Source organism: Triturus cristatus, chromosome 5_1 (assembly GCF_964204655.1).
Source record: "Triturus cristatus chromosome 5_1, aTriCri1.1, whole genome shotgun sequence".
NCBI lineage: Eukaryota > Metazoa > Chordata > Amphibia > Caudata > Salamandridae > Triturus > Triturus cristatus.
Genome location: NC_140587.1, coordinates 232,006,239 through 232,029,431, shown reverse-complemented (window position 1 = coordinate 232,029,431; position 23,193 = coordinate 232,006,239).

The following is a 23,193-nucleotide window of genomic DNA, read 5'->3' as shown; positions in this document are numbered from 1 at the left end:
GAAAATAAAAATATTTAAAAAAAAAAAAAGAGAATCAACTGACTGTGACTTTAAGCCCCAATCTATCTTTGGGAACATTCAGGAGAATGTGCTGATTGATAATGTTAAAAACAATCCCTGAATAAGGCGACAGGAGTTAACTTTTTCTTGAATGCTGAAAATTGCTTTTTTAAGTTGCAGTTTAAGTACTGTAATTCTACAGCCTAACCTTTTGTCTGTTTCGAGTTCATCTAGCAGTTATTTTTCTTCAAGAAATCAATGGCACTCAGTATCCACACACCTCCCTCAGACATCAGCATATATGTCATTCATTAAGATTGTTGGAGTCTACAACACTTTTATAGCAAGGGCAAGATTGGCTTATTTTTGTCAAAGTTGTTTTTATTGTTTTTACATAGGTATCCCAGGATTTCCTTAAGCTGGGCCAGTATTTTTGTGCAGAAGGATTGGATGGCAGGACAATCCCACCAAATATGTTTAGATTGGCTTATTTTATAGGAGTTTTGGATTATTACTTGAGGTAATGAGATATATTAATTGGATTATCCAGTAGAGTGTACCAAAGTAGTTGAATTCAGTGCAGTTACCTAAAAGCCCAGAGAGATTCCGCGAAGTCCCACCAATAGGTGGAAATATGCACACCATGCTGCTCACGCTGTGATGTAGCATTGGGAGCATGTTCTGTGCTGAGAAATCTGCGTAAACAGATAATGGCATAGCTACTGAAGTAGATTTTCTGCTTGAGCTGTAACCTTCTGATTTTGAATGGTCATGACAGCCCATGTTTAAAACATCTTGCCTGATGTCCTCCTAGCAACTGGAAATTTAACTAGGGGATGGCAAATCTTGATCATGCTCACCAGTTTACCATTCTGGAGCCTCTCACGAGAACAATTTCCACCACACTGTGATTGGCGGAATTTGGTAAGAAATCTGCATTATAAGAGAAATGCAGAGTTGCCAAAATTCCACCAATACTGCAGATGGAACCAAATATTTTGCCAAACACTGTACCAAAGTAGTTGATTTTTGTAAGAAGTGAGGTTGGAACCAGATCTGAGAAATGAAAATAATGCTTAGGCTTGGAAATTGTACTTGTCAATTCCATGGGGATGACTTCTTGGAAGGAGTGACAAGTGGTCTGAGGTTTGTTTGAAATGTCACTGTCAACCTAGGATTTCAAGAGTTGTGAGAGAGGGAGTTCTGTTTTTCACCTTACAGACAAAGCAGATGAAGAACTCCTAATATTTTTTAAAATGTTGGTGACCTCTTCTAATGTAGGAAGAGTGTGTTGTTTCCTAATATCATTAATATTTTAGTCATTGCTTTGACCACAAATTTCTTCTGGACCTGTGACGGTTTTCTTTTCCATATTCATCTTTGTTTAGTACTCAATGGGGCATATTCTCAAGGACTTATTGCTGAGTTAGCGCCACTTTATCGCAGCCAAAGTGGCAATAGATTTATCACCCTATTCACAAGCTGATTCTAACAGCCGATAATGCCAGCTTTCCTGTGATAGCAGCCGCAAAAAAGATTGCCATGGTTGACACCGGCAGCTAACTCTAATGAGATACAGAGTAGGCGTTCCCGTGCAAAAAGCCGCGACAACACCACCTCGCAACATTCTCAAAGACCAGCTAGATCGGCGATAAGAACGCAAAACATGCAATTAGGTGCGTTAGCAGCACGGATTTAACACCTGCTCTTTCCTGGTATTAAGTCAGATGATAACCTGCACCAGAAATGGGAGTACAGCCCACAGCCACACCAGAAGAACAACAGATGCCATAGAGCTACTGATCATGCAGCTCGGACACGACACCCAAGAGGACCGCAACACCCACCGCCACCACCCCCAGGACCCCCTTCCTGGGGCCCTACCCCGGGCACCTACCCGGACAAAGATATTTGACGTCAACTTTACAAAATCATGAACAAAACAATTTGCCTGATGTCGCACAATTACAACAATTAACAATCATGTGGGTTCAGAAAAAGGAGAATTATTCATTCATCTTTGAATTTCCAAACAAATTTTTTAATTCAAATTTAACACAAAACAACTTTTTGGAAGAGTCATGGAGGGTCTTCTCTTGACAATCTGTAAGTCACAGTCTGCAAGACAAAATTCAAGATAAGAAGGTGTGTCATGCGCTCATCAAACGACAGAGAGAGAGAGAGAAAGAAAGGGAGAGAGAGAGTGAAAGAGAGAGAGAGAGAGAGAGAGAGAGAGAGAGAGAGAAAAAGATACAGAAAGGGGGAGAGAGGGAGAAGGAGAGAGAGAGAGAAACAGAGGAAGAGAGAGAGACAGTGAAAGGAAGAGAGGGAGAGAGAGAGAGAGAGAGAGAGAAAAAGAGGAAGAGAGAGAGACAGTGAAAGGAAGAGAGGGAGAGAGAGTGCTGACACTGCGGACCCAGGCCTCACTGCTCACCTGCTGCCACTGGTGTGTCTCCAACCACGTGCCGGTATACACTGCAGTCCACCAGGTCCCTTATCTGAAACAGATTCCAGATTTATGAATGGCAGAGTTCATATCATTGCACATGCCATCATCTCTTGCCTGCCCCAGCGAACATAGGCTGCTGTACCCCAGGCCCTCCCGCCACCCAGCAGTGATTGCCCACCCTTGTGCACCCAGGCCTCACTGCTCACCTTCTGCCACCAGCGTGTCCCCAAGATGGCCCACCACATGCCGGTGCAAGCTCCAAGCTCGGGACCCACGACCTTGGCAGCCTCCACATCATGCAACCCGCACTGCCGGCCACCAGGTCACACATGTGATTCTGGGTCTTGATTTTGCAATGGCAGAGATCATATCAGTGCACATGGCATCATCAAAGGCTGCACACCCGCTCAGCTCCATAGGTGCCACTAACTCTGAGAAGCGTGAGGCAGTGCCACGTGGTGGTAGGCCCGCGCTGCCCACTGGCTCAGGCCCACACTGCGGTCCAGCTGGGCTCACACAAATCCTTACCAGTCCGGACCGCCAGGACGGCGTATCATCGCAGGCTGCACACCTGCTCAGCAATTAAGGTGCCCCTACCTGAGTGCACCGAAAGTCACCGTCCCGTGGCGGTAGGCCCATGCCGGCCGCAGTGTTTCCTGTGCCACCAACTCTGTACAAATCAAGTCATGGACCCTTTGTGATTGAGTCTCTTGATATGCCAGGCGGATGCAGCCATGTCACCTCCGGCAGTGGGGAAGTACTGGGACACGTAGCGTCGTCGTCCCCCCCTTTATACGTAAGCCGAGAGGGCTAGGTAGGCGTATGCCAGGCCAGCGTAGGGGTGTGAATAATTATCCATGGGCCCTGGGTGTGGTTTATTTTTTCTGGGCTGGACAGGAAACTAACTGATGTGTGTGTCTCTGTTGCAGTGTCGGTGCCACACGGACCGCAAACGACAATGTTGCAATGTTTCATGCACCTGGAGTGCATCCGCGCACGAAGGGATTGTACAAGGAGTGCAAGGCCGGTTGGGCTCTTGGCTCAAACATGCCAACTGTTGTGTGTGTATCGCTATTGGTGCACCATAAGCCTAAGGCCTAGCCTCAATTGCAGTGCGAAAGCCACATCACATTTCCAGAATGCAAGCAGTAGTCAGACTAACATTAGGGATGAAAGCTCCTTTGTCTCAATACATAAGCAGAAGGACATCTGCACCTCCGACCTTGGCCTTGCATGCAACAGGCACCTCCTGAGAAAGATACTATAGCAGATGATGATGACTCCCACACTACGTACAGCGCTAATGAAGGACCAACGTATCCACACTCCACACACAGAGGTCCTTGCTCGAGGTACTCTTGCATGGAATGCCCTTGACACTTACACAACAACCCATACGTCCAAATGTTGCATACACGTATGACTCATTGCTCTGAGTTGTGGCATATCATCCACATAACTGCCGCAGGTCAGAAGAGTGCCGGTTCTACGAGAGCCACCAACGCAATGGCAGAACATCCAGGGCACATGCACAATGCCTGTCACATGGAACTGTACTGTGACCGAATGCTGCCTGTTAGTGTCTGATGCATTGGTCTGCATGTTGTGGCCCTTGTCTTGCCCGTACTGACACGCACATTCTAATAAAGTCTATGCAAGTTCACTGGTGTTCAACTGTGCTGAGTGTTGATTAGGATGACAAATCGTCCGTACACAGTGAGGGACTGACTGACGCATTTCACTTAGGGGTGAGTCCCTATTGCCAGCTCCACCTCTGTGAGCCAGACATTGTGGTTGGGATAGTTAATGATAGACCTGTGCTCTTACGTGTTTTCAGCAATGTGAGTATGGTGTCCAACTTCTTGCCATGTGGATCAATGTGATCCATCACTACAGGCTGTGCCCACCCAGTTGAGTGTGAGTAGGTATGAGAAGAGATGTTCTGTGGTCAAATGTGATGGGGGACACTACTTTAGGCCATTTCATACACAGCCCAATTTCTAACATTGCATGGGGCAAAGTTCTGAAATTGAGCGATTGTTGTTTCAGAGCAATGAGGCCACAGCAACTTCACACATTCCCAGTCATCTAACTGCCTATGTGTGCCACGGTCAAACATGCGCATTGCTTTCATTTCCCAGGGTGTACCTTTTTGTGCAATCAATGTCCTTACATTCATCCATACTTTCATACTTAATCGATTATGAACAAGACACATCTGTGTGAATTTGAATGATTTATTCACATTCGGTGCAGTGTCGGAGCTGGAGCAGTACATGGCCATGCAAACCCCACATTACATTGAGGCCAAATGGAGGGCCAGCCAGAGTCATTTAGGAATTGGCAAGTACATCGAAAGAGGAAGAGTACAGTCCACAGTCTGATAGCTGTGTCATTGGTAAGCAAACAAAATATGGCTGTCCATGTCGAGGTCCAAGGTGAGTGTCGCAGAGTGTTTTGGGGGACAGTGGAAGGTGTTGTTACAGGGCATGATGTAGAGGGCAGAACCAATCTGAAACAGGGCATATGGAGGAGGAGAAGGCTACTGGCTCCTTCTCAATACAAAATTGGAATCACCCCCTATGTCATCGTCTGACATGTGGGTGCTGATGTTTGGTCTGCAGCACTGTGTGCCACTGACAAATCAGGCACCGGAGATGTGTGTGTACCAGCATCATTCATCAGTGACTGCCTTAGTGGCAGCAATGCGATGATGAGGATCTGTAAGGCGTGGAAGATCCTAACAACTTTTCGCTGGTGTGCATCCATGGTAGCCATTCTTTCCGCATGCATCCACTCCATGTTCTCCATTATCCTCAGCATCTGTGTCAACTCTCGGCTGACATCGCTGAGGCCATTCTGACTAGACAGTTGTTCTCCTCTCAGAGTCATGACTCCAGCGATGTCCGGCATGCATTGTTGGACATCATGGAGCGAACTGTGGGTGTTGGTTAGGGAGTGTAAGTGGTCCCTGATGGGACTTAGACACCCACGTATGTCATCTAGTTTGGCTGCCATGAGGTCGAACCCCACCGCACCTGTTCAGCCACCTCATTCTGGCAGTCTTAACACCTTGCCTTGGAATGCGATGTGTTCTTCATTGGGGTGCTGGGACCCAGCCGTGGTGATGGGTGCTTCCTGCTGTGTGGTCTGTGCAGGGGGTGGGGTCTCCTCAATGCAGTAGGGCTGCCCTGCTCCTCGAGGTGGGTTGCCGTAGCTGTCCATGAGCTGTTGTAGGGCATCGGTGTTGAAGGTGCGGAGGTCCTCTTCATCATCACTGATAAGTTTTCTGGTCTGCTCTGAAGGAGGTGTTGATTGTCCCTCTGCAATGTGAAGGGGAGATGCATTTTAACATTGTGTTGATGTATGTTGACGCGTTGTTCAAGTTTACATACACACTGCATGAGAATGTACATTGTGACTGTTTGGGATGAGCTGACTATTTGATGCGGGACAGTGGACATTTGAACTACATCACGGATGTGAGGTTGTACACGTACATTATCATCTCACAGTTTCCTGCTATGCCACATGTGATTGGCCAGTTTCTACGCACAAGCGGAACCAGTTGTGTCCTATGTTCTGTAGTGAAAGTGTTGCACTTTGTACCACATTGTCGTCAGTGTTGATGTGCTGTTATTGCTATGTGTGTGTGCTGCATTGTGGGAGAGTCCGCTCCTGCAGCTGTGTTTTTGCTGCCCCTTATCCCTTTGAGGCGGTGTGCCTTTGACTTCTGTGCTTCTACAGTGCTGAGATGTTGCAGACTTGGCTAATTTTGGCTCTTGTTCGGATTTTGGACTCTTGGGCATGGTTTATGCGCAGATGTGTTGTTGATTTCAGGGGTTGTTTGTGCACGTGGATGTGTCAGAGTGTGACCTGCTCCTTTCGGGATGTGTTCCATAATCAGCCACCTCAGTGTTGTGGCGTGCACCATGTCATGATAATTGGATTGCAGCCATGCCATTTGTCATGCAATGTCACTTGCATTGTCAGTGTGGCTCACAGACACGCAGCTTTGCTGGTTTTAACACGTGTGCATGGGTTGGTTGTGAGATTGGGGCTGTGTGGGGAGGGACCCCTTTGTGCCCATAGTGGACGGGGGCCTACTTCCTGTTTGTATGTGTGCTGCAGTGTGCCAAGGGGATGAGGGACATGATCCAGAGTGATGGTGGGTGTGCAGTGTGCTTTACTTAATTGTGCATGTGTGCCATTGTGCCCATCTCCCCCCGACCCCCAAGTCCCTGTTCGGTACTCATCCTGGTGCTGTTCTGTCAGGTCATGTCGAGCAGTATCCGGACCCCCAATTACTGCCACCGTCTCCCCACAGATGACTGTGGACACCATTTCCTCCATCTCATCAAGATCATGGTGCTCCGCTGGACTGCCACCTCCAGTCTGCATTGCTGCCTGATGATTGTCAGCGAGTTTCTTCTTGGTTTTGCGCTTCACATCATTCCAGCACCTCTTGACCTCTCCAATTGTCCTCCTCCTCACTCTGACTGCATTCACCTTGTCCAGGATGGACTGCCATAGTGTATTTTTATTTGCCAATGACATGTTGGAGGTGACCAACAGTTGTTGGAGGTGTTCTATCATCTCCCTGATGATGATCCTGTTTTCCTGCGGACTGAACCTTGTCTTCCTTGTCTTCTTCTCCTTGCCCTTCCATGACCCCGAGGTCCCAGGCTGGTCCTCCTGGGGGTTTGTGGGGTTCTGGTCGTCCTCTGTACTTGCTCTGGCTTCCTCCATGGTGCTACCCAGTTTAAATTATTTTGTTTGTGTTTTTCGGTGCTTTTATAGTGCATTTTCCCGCATGACGCATGGGAATTGCAGGCCTGTCACTGGTTATTGCTGATTTTTTTTATCACGGTTGGCCCCATCGCAACTTTTTCGCGTTCATGTTTCACTTTTTTTTGCATTCACTGTAATTTTATCGCGGTCGTTTGAAAAAATTATCACACGTTCTTGAGAATATCCCCCAAAATGTCAGATTTTTTGTCTTTGACATGTTTTTCAGGTTATTGTGTCCATTGTCTTCATTGGAATTTCAGTATACTGAAAAAACTATTGTCTTACTGCTGTGGGCGAATGAATGGTAATGGGCCTGCTACAACAGAGGCTATCTTAAAAATATTAATATTTTTCAACCATGTAAAGGTAACAAAAAAACATAGCTGGGTATATGGCTCAAGGTTGCTAAAACATTTTACAAGATGATTACGCCCATAAAATTAGAAAAGGAATAATAGTGCATTCTTTACGCAATAAAAGTAATCCATATAGAAACATAGTCTATAGATGTGGCTTATTGAGGTCTCTTTGGTTTCTCCATCCTTTGGTGCTCCTGACCTTCTCCTATAAGTCTGGAGGACACTGAGGATATATAAAAAATGATAGGAAGTGATGTAAAGTTTAGGGGAAAGTTAAGATGTCCCGATTGCTGGAGGAAATGAGGAACTGAGCAACCTGCAGGAATTATGACTGGAGATATTTTGCCCACCATTTTATAAATATTGTGAAAGTAATTCCCTTAAATTTACCTTTGTGAATTGGGCCCTACGGGAATTACTTCCACAACGTTTTTGTGGACGTTTCTTTTCTTTTCGGTATTCACAAAGGTAAACTTAGACCAAGTGTCTACCTTTACTAGAAGTAACTTATCTTTGTGAACACCAAAAGTAGTAAAGTTAGATTTTAATCAAAGTTTACCTTTGTGAATGCCAAAAAGTAGTAAACTTACATAAAAGGGTGAGTTTACCTTTGTGAATTGGGCCCTTAATGTGTTGTCCTCCAAATTCAACATTTCCCAAGAAAGAGAAAAAACGTAAGTTACTACCCAATTAGGAATCGGCAAAGATTTTTTTGGTCTCACGTTTAGAAATAGACATTTTTTGTGTTTATTTCTATGGCATAATAAATAGGATTGAAATGAAAGAAACACTGAGAGTATGGTTTTACTCAAGGCCCTGTTCCTACATCACTTTGAGCTAGTGATTAGTGGATGCAGTTTTTGAATAATTCAGAGTTGTTTTGTGTTCCTATGTTGGGTCCTATTCCCAAAGACATTCATAAATCAGATTTGTAAATTTGCAAACACATGCATTTCTAGATCTGTATTGTTTATAATTCTGAATTTTTTTTATAAGTAGTCCTAGGAAGGTTTGCAAATTGGAGATTTCCAGAAGTAATCACAAACTTTAGTATGTGATCGTGGTGTACAGTTACCACATGCAAATTCTCAAAAGAGAATTTGCACTTTCTGCTTACGCCCCACCCGAAAACGGGGGTTTATTATCACTTAGTATTACATCATAGAGTTCAATAATATGTGCAAGCAAATAGATTTATGAGTGCATATTCACATATTGTGAAACGTGAAAATAAACTGCTTGATAACTCAAGCCAGTTACACGTCACAATTGAACTGAAGAGCAGGGGTGTCTGGTGCCCTTTGAAAGTGATGTGACGAGTGAAGTGCCCCACCACTTCCCCCAAAAAAACAAAATAAAACACTCCCTCCCTGCAAAACTCCAAAGTAAACTTCCTCTCCCTTCAAAAGCCCTAAATAAAATACACCCTCCCTCCCAAAGCCCAAACAAAAACATTACACTAATTACAAAATAAAACAGAACCACTACACTTATACACGCATTACACATATCAAATAAATGAAACAATTCTAACCCATGGGCTGCGCATCCTACTTGGTGTTCTTCTCCTTCTTCGATGCTTGAAGAGGTTCCATAACCAATCCAGACGCTGCTCTCATGATGTTAACCAGCATGAGAGAAGCAGCTGGATTGGATGGAGCAGGCTGGCTGCAAGCTCCTTCATGACATGGAGGCCTGTGATTAGTCCGTTCCCAGCTGGGTGGAGAGCTTCAAAGTGCACGTCACTTGGCAAGCGCAAAACAATCAGCTACGGTGATATGCACACTTTGGAGCATCCAGTCTCTTGGCCTGGTCACTGCTGCAATTTTACTGCAATTTTACTGCAATGCGCCAGTAAAAATACAATGGCAATGAAATCTTTTCATTGCTATTTTATTTCTTCCTGCATGGTTTGCAGTGGGCGGGGGGCGATGGTCTCCCGCTCTCGCGAAAAAAAACACCACTGCTGAAGAGTGCAGTTTTTTTAATGACTTGGGCCCATTATGAGCAAGGTAGGTAAAAACCACAGCAAAATGTCACACTATTCACAATTATATACACAATCACACATTATGCCCTATGATATTCAACTATTGCTGAAGAAGAGTCAGTTTCAGTAGAACCTAGGTGGCATATTTGCACCTAGCCTGCAAGTAAATATATTTCTCTTCATGTCTAGCGTCTGTGCAGGTTATTTAGATTCCCACTTTATTTTATGCAAATCCTTAACAACTGTCCTCTTGTAAAAGCCAGGAACAAATGACACAATGTTCAGGATCGAAGTAAATGTACTCGAAAGCTCAACAGCCTCTTCTCTGAGCTCACTACTCTAGCTTTGTAAAATGATTAGTAATGCATGGTTAGTCTCATACAGTAGCACTTCCCTGGCAAGAATAAGCTGTGCTTTACTCGTTTTTGCCTGTGAGAAATCAAACTCTATTGAAGGGAATCATTGAGTTTCCATCTGCATCAATGACTCCTTCATTGAACAGCAACAATTCATACCACATATTAGCTGTAGGTTCATCATGTGGAATTTTGCAGCTCGCTGCCGGCTGTGCGAATTTACTTATCAGCTAAAGCAGATGGTATTTGTGCATCAGAGTGAATTACTGGTCCTAGAAAGACATCTGCTAACTTCTGTCAGTGCTTATATTAAATATAATATTCTTATGTGAATGCTTTTAATGGTGTGAAATTATATGAAGTTTATGTTGGTGTTGAAGTGCATGCATTTCAAAATGCCAATACCCTAAACTAAAGGGATTAAAGTTGTCCTAAATCAAGAAGGCAGACCAGGTATTATAGCAACAACAACAAACACAGATAGTGAGCATTTTGGTAACTGAAGATTGATCTGTAGTCACTGCTTGCCTGATTATTAGAGAATTCGTTGTGTCTAACTCTTTAGTACTCCTGAATTCCAGAAGCACACCTGTAGTATTCGTGGTGTACTGTTAGGATTGAGTGGCAAGCTAGAAGTACTACAAGTGAGAGTCACAGCAACTCAAAGCAAAATCTTTATGAATCTACCCCCATGTGTTCCTAAATTACACGTAAGTGGGGTGAAAAGTGGTTTAGAAATATGGAATCCTGAATTAAAGAATAAGAGTTTGTGGATTTTTCTAACAGTAGATTCCACATAAAACTGGTAAAATATGCACATTTATCAGATTTTAAGCAGTTCTAAAGTAAAGGGTAAGGGAAGATCGAACAGTGCCATCTGTGGCCTTGCAAAATGCTTAAAACACACAGGGCAGATTTATGAGGACTGGCGCATCTCTGCAAATCAGCAGGGATGCGCCAGGTAAGATGCATTATGCAAGTTTACCCTTGTGCAACCACAGATGCGCTGCATTTACTATGCAGTGCATTGAGGCGCAAGGATAAACAGATGCGTGGCGCATCTCCCGTCGGAAGGGTGGCGCATGGCTGGAGTCGTGTCACAAGCGCGACGCAACTCCAGCAATTCTCGTGGCCTGCCCATACATACCGTGGTGTGTCATGACTTACGCCTGCTTCAAGCAGGCGCAAGATTTTGACGCAGCGGCGTCGGAAAAGTGACTGAGTGGAATCTTGTAGATTTCACTGAGGCACTTTACCAAGGATTAACTGCGCCGGAAAGCCCCCCTCTCTGCGCCTGAACGCCCACTTGAAACCTGACGCAGGTTTCATGTGGCGCAGGGCTTTACAACGTGATGCATCTCCCTAGATGCGCCACGTTGTAAATAGGGCGCAACGTGGCGCATGGTTTACACCGCCGCTGCGTCACAGAAGTGACACAACGGCGATGCAAAAGTGGCGCAAGGGGCTCGTAAATCTGCCCCCCAGAGTGTTGGAAACATCTCAAAATTCCAAAACATTACTTTCCGTCATTCCCAGCCTGGTAGCTGTAAGCTGGTAACAAGTACAGGTATTACTAAACTGGTTAGAAGAAATAACTTTTCATTGGGGCATGGAATGCAACGTCTCCATGTTTCCTGTGGAGTAGGTAAAATGGTTGTTCCATCTATAAATTATACAGATATGGGTAAACAAATGGACATTTGCTAATAGACGATATCCTGTCATATACTCATTTTACAAAATATCTTCTGCTTACATTTTTTTCCAAAACATCTGTTACAATAGCTTCAATGCCCTAACAATATACTTCGGTTTTAATACTGCATGTATGCCATACAATTTGTTGCCAAAATAATTGATCCAATTCGACATTGTAGGTTCATAAGTTACATTTATTATCAGAATATAATGAAGATGATTTTTTAAATCCATTTTGAACAATTTATAAATCATACCGATGAAGGAAGTTCAAAAGAAAAAAAAGTCTATACATTGTAAATCATTTTAAAATAGAGTGCTTGATTTTTTTTTTTTTTAAATGTGTATGCGGCTGCGCAAGTAAAGTTATGGAGAGAAAGGAGATCAGGTGAACGACCCCCAAGTGTTGGTAAGTTTGCTGACTGTGTAGTCATATGTAAGAAAAATATATGTTTTATTTTATTTTGCTTTAATCCTGACGAAATGCAAAATATGGTTTTAAATCAAAATTCGCTAATAAGGGGCAAATATTGGGCAAAAGCAAGGACTGGTCAAAATAACAGAATACTTAGCAAATAAGGTCACTGCAAATGGGAGGGGCGGCAAACTCCTGGTGTGCTCCGGGGCACTTACTGTAACAGAGACCTTGGTGATCATTTGTGGTAGGTTTTTGGAGCATATTTCATTTATACCTTTAGAGATCATGGTAAGTAGTTTGTATTTTGATCATGTGCCTCAGAAGATGTACTATTTCATGGTTTGTTTGAGACACAATGAAGCCAAACGAAAAATAATTAGCGCAAACGAGTATAAAGCAATGTACTTTCCCTTACCATAACAGTGGAAGTTTCAAAGGCATTGGGTAATAACACAGTCTTTGTTAACTGATGGAGAGAAGGAACTGATAGTTTTCCAACAATAATGGACACATATGTCTACACTGTAAAAATTCAAAGTCAATGCTTTGCAAAGTGTGATGTTCAATATATATGTAATATTGTAAAGCAACTCCTGTTTCTCAAAATATTTTCTTTCAAATTTATTTTATGCTGATTCTTTGACCCATAGGGTCTACAAATGTGGGGGCATATTAACAAGGGCCGGCGATAAATATCGCAAAGAGGGCTTAGCGCTTGCATATTTATCGCCGGCTATCTCTGGAATTTATCGCCCGGTTTGCGCGTTATCAACAGCACACATCGCTGAGGCGATAAAAATTCCAGTGATAGTGTGGATATCGCAGTTTTCCATGGTGGAAAACGGCAATATCCTAGATGATAGGGCCTGTGGTCTTAGCCACAGAATCCACCCCCCATGTTAAGTATGCCTTAGTCAGGACGTATCGCTACCCTTCCTTGTTAATATTGCAAAGCTGCCTTCGCGATATTTTCCCTGGTTGGTTTCACAGCCACACCTACTTTGCATCTCTTTAACGATGCAAAGTTAGGCAAGCTGGAAACAGGCGCTAAGTCAGCAAAACACGCGATAGCATGTCTTTGCTGATAAGGCGATAAAATTATCGCCGCTTTTCGGCCAAAAACGGCCACAAAAGCGGCGATAATTTTATAGCGCCGCCTTGTTAATATGCCCCATGTTCTGTAGTCTAACTCCTGTTTTTCACGTTGTTGCAAATTTCGACCTCATTTTGTAGCTTTGGGGCACTCCTGATACCATTAAATCAATATTTGTGAAATAGGGTAAGCAATAACCTGGGCACAAAACTAAACAAGAAAACAAGCAGAAGGAACAAAAATACTAACTTATGAGAGGAAAACCAACAAAAGAGGCACTGAGTCAGGCAGGCAAAAAAACACAAATGGTCAAATGTTGGAATTCCCGTGAGACCCTCTTTCTTTCCCAAATGCCCAACTTACACCTACCTGGGTAGTTTGAAGTCTGTAGACAAATGCCTATGACCTAAACAACAAATAATAAAAGGTCAGGGTAATAAATTGGGTTATTGGGTAAAGGGGTGAATGCCCTACTCAGGCAACAACCACACTCCTTGGCACTGTAAACCACAAAAGTCACTAAATTAACCTGTGCTTAACCCTCTGGTAGTTTGGTACAAAGCAGCAGGAGCGGCCCATGCAGGTAAGAGTGGTGGGGTGTTTAGGCCCAGATCTTGTTCTGCATTCTGTCCATTAATTGTTCCATTTGCATTTGTCACTCGAGTGGGACGGGTATGCCCAGATGTGGGTCCAGTGCTTTCCATGCCAATGAAGTCAAGCTATCCTGGCTGATGAGGGTTGAAACCCCGAAACCGGTCCTAGGATGCTTGTTTCCAGTCCAGGGACGACCTGGCCTGGCAGTTCAGACCGGACTGTTCCCATTGGGCACAGGGTCAAGACTGAATTGCATATGGCTGGGTTCGAACTGAAATGGCATGCGGAGCAAAAAAATATGGATGTAGGCCTAGATCTCTGCACTGGGGTGAATGTATGAATTTGTTCTGCATTCTGTCCATCAATTGTTCTTTTTGCATTTTCCTGTCCTAGCCATTTAATGAGTGCATGATGTCTCTGGGTCACACAGCTGGGTGAAACTGACAGTTGGGCTTTGTGTTTTCCTCCTGCCACACACAATAGAGAGCTTAGGTGTGCCTGGACGGGCCAACACTGGCCGAGTGGGAGGACGGAGCTGGGCAAAGCCCTATTTACCCTTGAATTGTCTGTGTCCAGCCGCCACACCACAAAAGTCTGCATACCCTCTGTAGTTAGGGTGGAGCCAGGAGAGAGAAATCAGGATCCTTGTGGACCTCAGAGAGATGCATTTAGAAGCACCCCCCACTTCAAACGAAGTCCCAGGTGTAAATATTGGACCCCAGACACCAACTCTTCATTACAATTCTGGACCTGCTGGATACTCTGCCAGGAGAAGGACTGCTGTGCTTCTGAAAAGACTGCCACTCTGTTGGACCACTGCTCTGAAGGACTTCTGCCCAGCTGTGCTGACTTGCTGCTCTGTTGTCTGGGTAAGAAGGACTGGACCTGCATCTGTTATACGACCCAAAAGTGACTCCAAGGGATGGTAGGCTGGCCTCCTGACTGAAGCCTCAGGGACAAAAGGCTCCAATAACTATGAACCAAACACCTGGACTCTGCCATCTGTGAGTTTTACCCTGCCAAGTGGTATCACCCCCGTACTAGACCTGAAGCCCATCTCTGAAGCTGGCAGAATCGATGCATCTCCTTTGCTGCTCAGCATAAACCTGAGCAGAACCGAAGCATTGCCACTGCTGTGGAGATTCTCTCAGTGCATGGAACTCACATCAACCCCAGAGCCAGCATTGAAAGTGCTAATGTGTGAAGCTTCAACAACGCAGGCCCTTGAATTGCAAATCTCTTGTTCTCACATTGCAGACTCAAAGATTTTCAGGACCGACGCAGCATCTGGACTGCTCAACTCATCTTCAATGACGGGCTATGCATCGCAAGTCCTCGTCAACGGGATCATTAATGACAAAGTAGTCCCTCACATCGCAATGCTCCGTAACAGGACTTAAGGTACTCTAGGTCATTGTGCAGGACTAGGTCCCAGTAGCCGCCTGTGCTCCATTGAGGTTGTCTTAAACTTGAGACTTTGTCCTGGTCTGCCGCAACCAAATATCCACAGTTAGTGACTGGTGCTTTTTGGCACTTTTTGCTCTGAATTATTTAACATTGCATATCTCTACTACTACTGATTGGATTTTTGTTGTTTTGGTCTTGTTTTATTTATTAATATGTATTCTATTTTTCTAAATTGGTGTGGGATTTTTCATGTGTTATGTTTTCAATGTGTTGTTGTTTGAAGTGCTGTATAAATATTTTACACCTTGCCACCAAGTTAAGCCTGATTGCTCTATACCAGATGGCTGAGCACAGGTTAATTTAAGGTTTGCTTGTGTCTCAACTGGACAAGAAGTGTGGTCACTGCTTGAGTAGGGTTTCACTCCCCCCAACCAGTAATCCAAGTTCGCACAACTATTACAGGGCAACTACACCTCAGTCAATAGACTTTCCACAATGCCTCGGTTTTGAGTGGACCAGCACAAAAAACACGCTGAAAGAAATGTTAAGGCTTCTTAGTAAATGATCAAACAGTAGAATCATCAAAAAAAGAGACTCTTACTGAGAAACTTCTAAGGACTAGTTACATTTGTGGTGTAACTTTTTTTTTGTGACTTTGAGTAAAACATTCCATCAACTACAACGCCCGGGTCAGCGGGGAGCAATATGATTCAGTAACATAAATAAACCTGATCCCCGGAAAGCATGCCAATGTTATGAAGTTGCCCCACGTAGGCCCCCTTACCACTACTGCAATGGATAATCTTGCTCAACTGGACAGAGACCTTAACTCCCCATTCTAGATTGTAACAAAACTTTGGAGAATGCGACGGCCACACTCAGGCCTATTTTGTGTCGGGTTGGGGCATCTGGCATAGGACCCTCAAGAACTTTGGTCAAGTGTGTTCCCTGTACCCACGAGAGAGGATTCTAACTATGGGTGCCTTATAAGTCATATGCTTTGAGGTTGTGTACATAGACAATGTGAATTTTTCCTTAGCGAGGGTCTCCCATACTCTAAGCAATGAGAGTCTAGGGGTTGGGAAAGCATGTTTCCCTAGTATAACAGCATAGCTGAGATCATTGTGACCAGGGCTAAGACCATTGAGAGTGTGAGCTGTTAGCACCACTGGTATTTGTAGGACTTCCTGCCCAGGAATTACAATTCCAGAAGAACCATCCTATAAACTCTCTAGACATTAACCTTGAGCATCATGTTTCTTTCATTCAACACTTCCTGCCAATATGTCCACTTTGTAATGTAGGATATACCCTCAAGAAGTGTATTAAGATGCTGGAGGCACCACTCTGCCTCCAGCATGTATTGTGACTTCTCTGGTGTATGTTATTAAAAGGAGAGAATTGTATAGTAAGCCTCTGGGTTTGACTCTCACGACTGAAACCCAGGCTCTGTCATAAATACATTCGCAGATTTTGAGAGAAATATTCCTTCAAATCTCCTTGACCCAGTCTTTTTGGTGTGGCATTTTGTCTGTATTTGTTCCCCCCAGCAAGAATTTAATGATGCAAAATTACTCGTCGGCCATATAGTCCATCCTTCAGCCATTGTTTTTAAGGAGTGAGTAATCTTGTTGCCCATTGTTTGATTGAGGGTTGTAGAACCCATTAATGGACTTATACGTATACAAATATTTCTACCTCAGGCTGAATATATTCTTTCTTGAGTTCCTCAAAGGGATTTGTTTGTCCCTTATGGAACAGGGAACCCACCATAACACATCTATTAGGCCTCCATCTCTGAAACAATGTTTCTCCATTTCTGGTAAGAATGCTGAGTTAAAGCAGATTGGGGTGAATAGTGAACGGAAGGTAGCAAAGCCCACGTTACCCCTGTAATGTCCCAAACTAAAAACATGGCCCAAGCTACTGGAGATGAGTGTATTCCACAGCTCCTCTGAGAATGCCGCAACCAGCTGACCTGTCATTAGGGAGCTGTGCTTTAAGTGTTCTATACAGCACAATTGCTTGGAGGTCTCCACCTTCCCCCGCTTCACCAGGAATCAGAGTTGAGTGACATGATAATTGTTAGACTTGGCATCTTTGGCGTGGTTTCCCCTGACTTTTTGCCTCTACCTCCTGTATTTTTGATGCAGTGCTGGATTTAGTTTTTGCTAGTTTAGATGCTTTGGGCACTTTGCCACTGTTGATCAGTGTCAAAGTGCAAGTGCTCCCTGTGTAAATTGCGTTTACAATTGGTTCTCCCTGACTGGCATATTTGATTTACTGGTAAGTCACTAGTAAAGTGCACTGAAGTGTGCCATGGCCTGTAAATCAAATACTACTAGTAGGCCTGCATCCCTGATTGTGCCACCCACATGAGTAACCCTGAATAGGTATCTCATACTTACCACTGCAGTGTCTGTGCGTAGTTTGATTAACTGCCATGTTGACATGGCAAGTGCACCCACTTGCCAGGCCCTAACCTTCCCTTTTCTTACATGTAAGGCACCCCTATTGTAGGTCCAAGGCACCCCTCTGGGCAGGGTTCACTGCATGTGAAAGGTAGGACATATACTGGTGTGTGTGACAGTGAAATACTGCCAATTTTATTTTTCACCATTGAAAGGCTATCTTGCCCCATAGGATAGAATGGGAAATGCTTTGTAACATCTTACAAGTATAACTTTCCATTGGGACATGATAAAGAAATAAAGTTTAGGCTCTCTGAACCCAGAATTTAATAACACATCTTTAAGTAAGGATGGTTTATAAATTGTCTGTTTGAAAATGCCACTTTTAGAAAGTAGGCATTTTCTTGTTTAACCATTCTGTGTGCCTCTGCCTGTTTGTGTATTGATTGTCTGGTTTTGGAGTGACAGATTCTGGGTATGTGCATTTACTGTGACAGCCACTGGCGGGGGGTTGAGGGGTGCATGGCCCTTCCTGGATGACTCAGAGCTGAGCTGAATAGACCGTAGCTGAATCTAGAGTAGTGGGGGAGATTTCCTTGCACCTGAATAGGGTCTGTCTCCCTTGCACAATGCTGACTCCACCCCCTGTGGTCATACTGCACCAGTGAGGACAGAACTGGTTTGGACTGGGCTCAGAGACCTTTGCACAAAGAGAACAAAGACATTCTGGGGTATAAGGATTAGACCTAAAACGCCAGAGATTTAGACCTCTTCTGAGGAACCTCTGCCAAGGAGAAAAGCTGAAGAGCTGTGAGGGGGAGTACTGTCCCTTTGCTTTTTTCTATGTGGGGTTGGCTTGCACTTGCTGTTTCTGCCAAGGAGAGAACAGAGACTGGAACTTTGCTTTGAACCTGCTTAAAGAAGATCTCCAAGGGCCTGTGTGTGCTGCCCTCCTGTTCTGAAGTCTCAGGGCCACAAAGACTTCACCCCCAGCTCGCCTGAACTCTGCTGCTGGGAGTTCTGACCTGCCAGGAGGTACCTGTTCCAGTTCTGGGCCTCTGGAGGTTGTGCTTGCTGCTGGAAGCTGGAGAAAACATGAAGATCAACGCATCGCTCTTCTTGCTGCTGTTTTTCCGACGCAGCACCGCTGTGTGAGAAGCATCTACATGCATCGCCGCTGTCAAAACTGATGCAGCACCTGTCACCACTGCAAGAACTGATGCATCGAGGGATCGTGGCTGAAGAAACCGATGCAGCGCCGCTCGATGACCGGTCGATCCCGGCATTCCACGCATCGTACCTGTGCAGCATGTTTTCTCGACTCATCACCTGCGCACCAGAACCATCTGGGAATCGACACATCACTTACCCCTACAGACTGGATTCAATGCATAACTTCTCCTGCATGTTGCACAGCTGTCGCATCTCCTCCCCATGGTCTCAGGGACTGACGCATCTCTTTGTTTTTCAACGCTTCCCAACTCTGCGGCTGTTTGGCCTTGTACTCTGTAAGAAATCAGGCCTTCATAGTTTTCTATAGACCAAGTTGTAAGGTCATATTCTTAGTACATCTATGTTGGATATCTGTCGTTTTGGTCTTGTTGAGTTTAGATAAAGATACTTTATTTTTCTAAACTGGTATGGTGTCCATTTGTGGTGTTATCACTACATTACTGTGTGTTTTAAGTACAAATGCTTTACACATTGCCTTTTGGATAAGTCTGTCTGCTTGTGCCAAGCTACCCAGGGGGTGAGCAGGGGTTATTTAAAGTGTGCATCCCCCTTACCCTGACGAGAAGCAAGGGTCCCTATTTGGACAAAGGTACCTACCTCTGCCAACTAGAGACTAGGTAGTCTCTGGCAACCACTGAACATGACAACCCTGATTCCTCAGGGATTGTGGAAAACAGTGAAGTACTTTTTGCTCAGTCATTCGTGCTCACTTTTTCTCAGAAAATACACAGGATGGCGATTAGGACGTTTCACTAAGTATTTATTAGTCCAGCGTCAGTCTTGTGTAAAACATATTGGCTGCGACAATTAGGAGACAGAAGCATAAGAAAGAGATTGCTAGTACCAATATAGTAAATAGTAGATACATTTCTTCCATAGTGCTAATAAGATGAACATAAGCAGCTCAGATAAAAACAGTAGCATTTGCAAATTCCTAAAATCTGCATCCTAAGTAATTTGCCCAAATGTACCTAGGCTAAAAATGTATGTGTTGCATGTATATGTATGTATGTAGCCAAGACACCCCTAGGGAAGAACCATTCCCCTCACCTAATGGTTGAGAACGAAGGACCCTGTCTCTGCTTTGAGGATGAAAGCCCGCAACGGATGTCAAACCGATGCTTGTTGAAGATTCAGCATGCAGGACCCTGTGTCAGCTTGAAAGGAATTCTCCTCTGATTTGCAGGGGGAAATAAGGATCTTATATACTAGAGTGGTCAATCCAGGGTTTCTTCTAGAATTTATATGTTTTGAAAACAATCATAAATGTTTTGAAAACAATCATAAATGTTTTTCCAAACAAATGCGATCATGCACAGTTGGCTCCTGGCCAAGGATAACAAAAAATAGTGGTGACCCTTATTCAGAGTAATTATACCATGCCTGAGGACATGTTTATGTACCTCAGGTATTGGGAATTTTACTAGAATACCACAAACTTGTGTGGTGGGAGCGCTGCAACTTCACGCCTAAGGGGGTCCTGTTGCATCAACTGCATCAGGAGGTTCCCCTGTGGACTTGGCGGCAACTGCTGTACCCAGGCTTATGAAATCCCACCTGGCTAAGACTTCGGCTGGCTGAGTCACAGATTTGGAGAGAGTGCAGCTCATTGAGCCCTGGTGTCAATGTCCAGGTGAGGAGAAGGTGGGAGGCATAGCGGAGGAGGCCCAGGGGTGATTTAAGGGTGACGCAGTGCCACAGGGATAGGCTAGCCCCATGCGTTGCTGGAGTTGGGTCATGCTTGTGACACAACTGCAGCAATGCATGACTTTAGCGCTGACTGACACGCCAGGATTCCAGATGAATCTGTCATTAATTGCGAAATGGAGCGGCGTACAGTAAATACAGCGCATCCATGGTGTCGCAAGAACAGAGCAGTGAAAAGTGTTGCAACTCTGTTTTGTCACACCGCTGCAACACTTTTCATGGATGAGGCTCAGGAATGCGCCCTATCTTACTGATAGTGTGCCCTCCTGCCCTTTTGTTTGGTCGCAGGGCAGCGCAGCATCATTTCTTGCAGTGCTGTCCACACCAAAACCTTCTGAATGAGGCCACAAGTGTTTGCATCAATTTTCTGGTCTTAAAAAACTGCCTCTAACTAGAGTTAGAGGCAGTATTTTGGGTTTTGCACCATACAAGGAATTCCTTGTAAATATCACAAAGTGGGGTTAGCAGCAGTTTTTGCACGGGAACGCCCACGTTGCATCTCATTTTCATTAACTCCCACCTGAAAAGTGCCCCTAACTGCAGTTAGCGGCAACTTGTAAATACAGCGATAAAAAAATAATAATGTCATCTATGAACATTCTAAGCTTAAATGTTTCCTCCCCCATGCAATCCTGGTTAATTATGCCTTGGTTCTGATGGCATTAGCCATTGGTTTCTAGGTGAGGGCAAATAGGAGGGGGGGAGAGGACATCCCTCTCTTCTTATTAGCAAGGATTTGATACTGTTCACCCTAAAGCTAACTTTTGGGAAGTCAGGGCACGCAATAGCCCAGGTATGAAACTGTTGAGTTCCACTACAAGGAGAATTCACATATTATTCCTTTGGGGCTGATTTTTAATGTTTAGGAAGCAGGGCATTGTGTAGGTCTTCACGGGCCTGCACAACAATCCGAAGGATTTCCATTGACATGTCATCCAGGGTGGTCTCCATGTCATTGAGCGTTGTGCCCAGCTCATTGATATCTTGCTGTATCTCCTGCATGTATTCCTTCAAGTCACACTTGATTTTACCAATTTTGTCTTTGACTTTCAATAGGAGCTGCTGGTGGTATTCCTGGGAGATGACTGTTGAAGTGCCCTGCTTAGATTCTCTCTCATGGGTGGATCTGTATGAGCTTTGAAGTTTTTATTCTTCTTAGAGGAGAGTATCTCCTTGAGCTTGTCAATTCCAATGTGGTATTCCAGTGATCTAACAAGTGGATCATAAGGTTTGACCACAATAGGGGAGGGTGCAGACCTGGAGAGACTATCAGCCTCATGCATCAACCCAAAATCCAGTCGGTAAAATAACGATTCGCTAATAGCTCCCGGTATTAAGTTAAAAATACCCAATCCCAATGCATCAACCCAAAAGCAGAAATCGCTATTTAAGGAATCCTTAAATACCGATTCCTTAAATAGGGATTCCTTAAATACCGATTCCTTAAATAGCGATTGCATTTAAGGAATCCCAAAGTGAGATTCCTTAAATGCAATGCATCAAAGTTAAAAAATTAGCGATTTCGCTAATAGGGGGAGCAAATTACCATGAAGATGAACTGCATGGTAATTTGCAAAAACTTTGAAAAATGCACTTTTGTGCATTTTTCAAAGTTTCATGTTGCGCACACACATGCCCTTAGAGCATGTGTGTGTGCAACATATGTGCACATATCATTTTCAGGGGTGCTATAGGGTGTCATTTTGACACCCTTGCACCCTTGAAATTGCATGAGCAATTAGCGAGAACCTACTGGTACTCGCTATTTGCTCATGCAATCTCCGATTCATTCCTATGGGCCTGGAGGCCCATAGGAATGATTGGGATGGCATTCCTTAATTGCTACTCGCTATTTGCTAGTAGCAATTAAGGAAAGTTAAGGAATCGCTATTTGAATAGCGATTCCTACATGCATAGCCTTTTGCTATTCCTTATTAGCGAATTCTTATTTTTCGCTAATAAGGAATCGCAAATGCTAATGTTGATGCATATACCCTTATATCCCTTGGTGAATAAGAAGGTCAGTTATTGGAGGCTTCTGTATTGGAGGGGTCTCAGTTTTTCTGGCCCAGAGCAGTCTTGAAAGGAATGCCAGTGGTCGGCCTTCAAGGCAAGTACTGTGTGTTCAAGACTTTTATGGTTGGTGTTCAGCCTGTGTGTCTAATTTTGCTGTCTGGTAATGATTTTTATGATCACCACCAGGGGTGATCATAACTTGCGCAATTCTATCTGGCATAGTTACTCATAAGTACTGCAACATTATTAATAATTATGTGTATTTATCTGAAAAGCATAATCCCACACTTAGCACTGTTATCTTAGTGCAAAATGCTCCATGGTATCCAAAATGGGGCCGGTGATGCATTTTGAGCTAAGGAAATAGCACTAAATTCTACAGGATACGAACAGCAGAAGCAAGCAGCTGCTCTCTCTCTCTTAGTTCATTGTTCCTGTGCTCCTGCGGTAGCATTTTGTCCCCAAATTACTCTTAATCACCCAAGCTGGCCTTATCGCATAGTTTTGCATCACAAGAGTAATGCGTAATTAATGAAATTACTCTGAATACGCCAGTCTAATTTAAATTTCACCCAGACCTAATTTCACCCTTTGCTATGCAGAGAAATAGATAGAGTACCCAAGATATCACATTTCTGACATCACTGGCAGCTGCACAGTTTATGCCATTA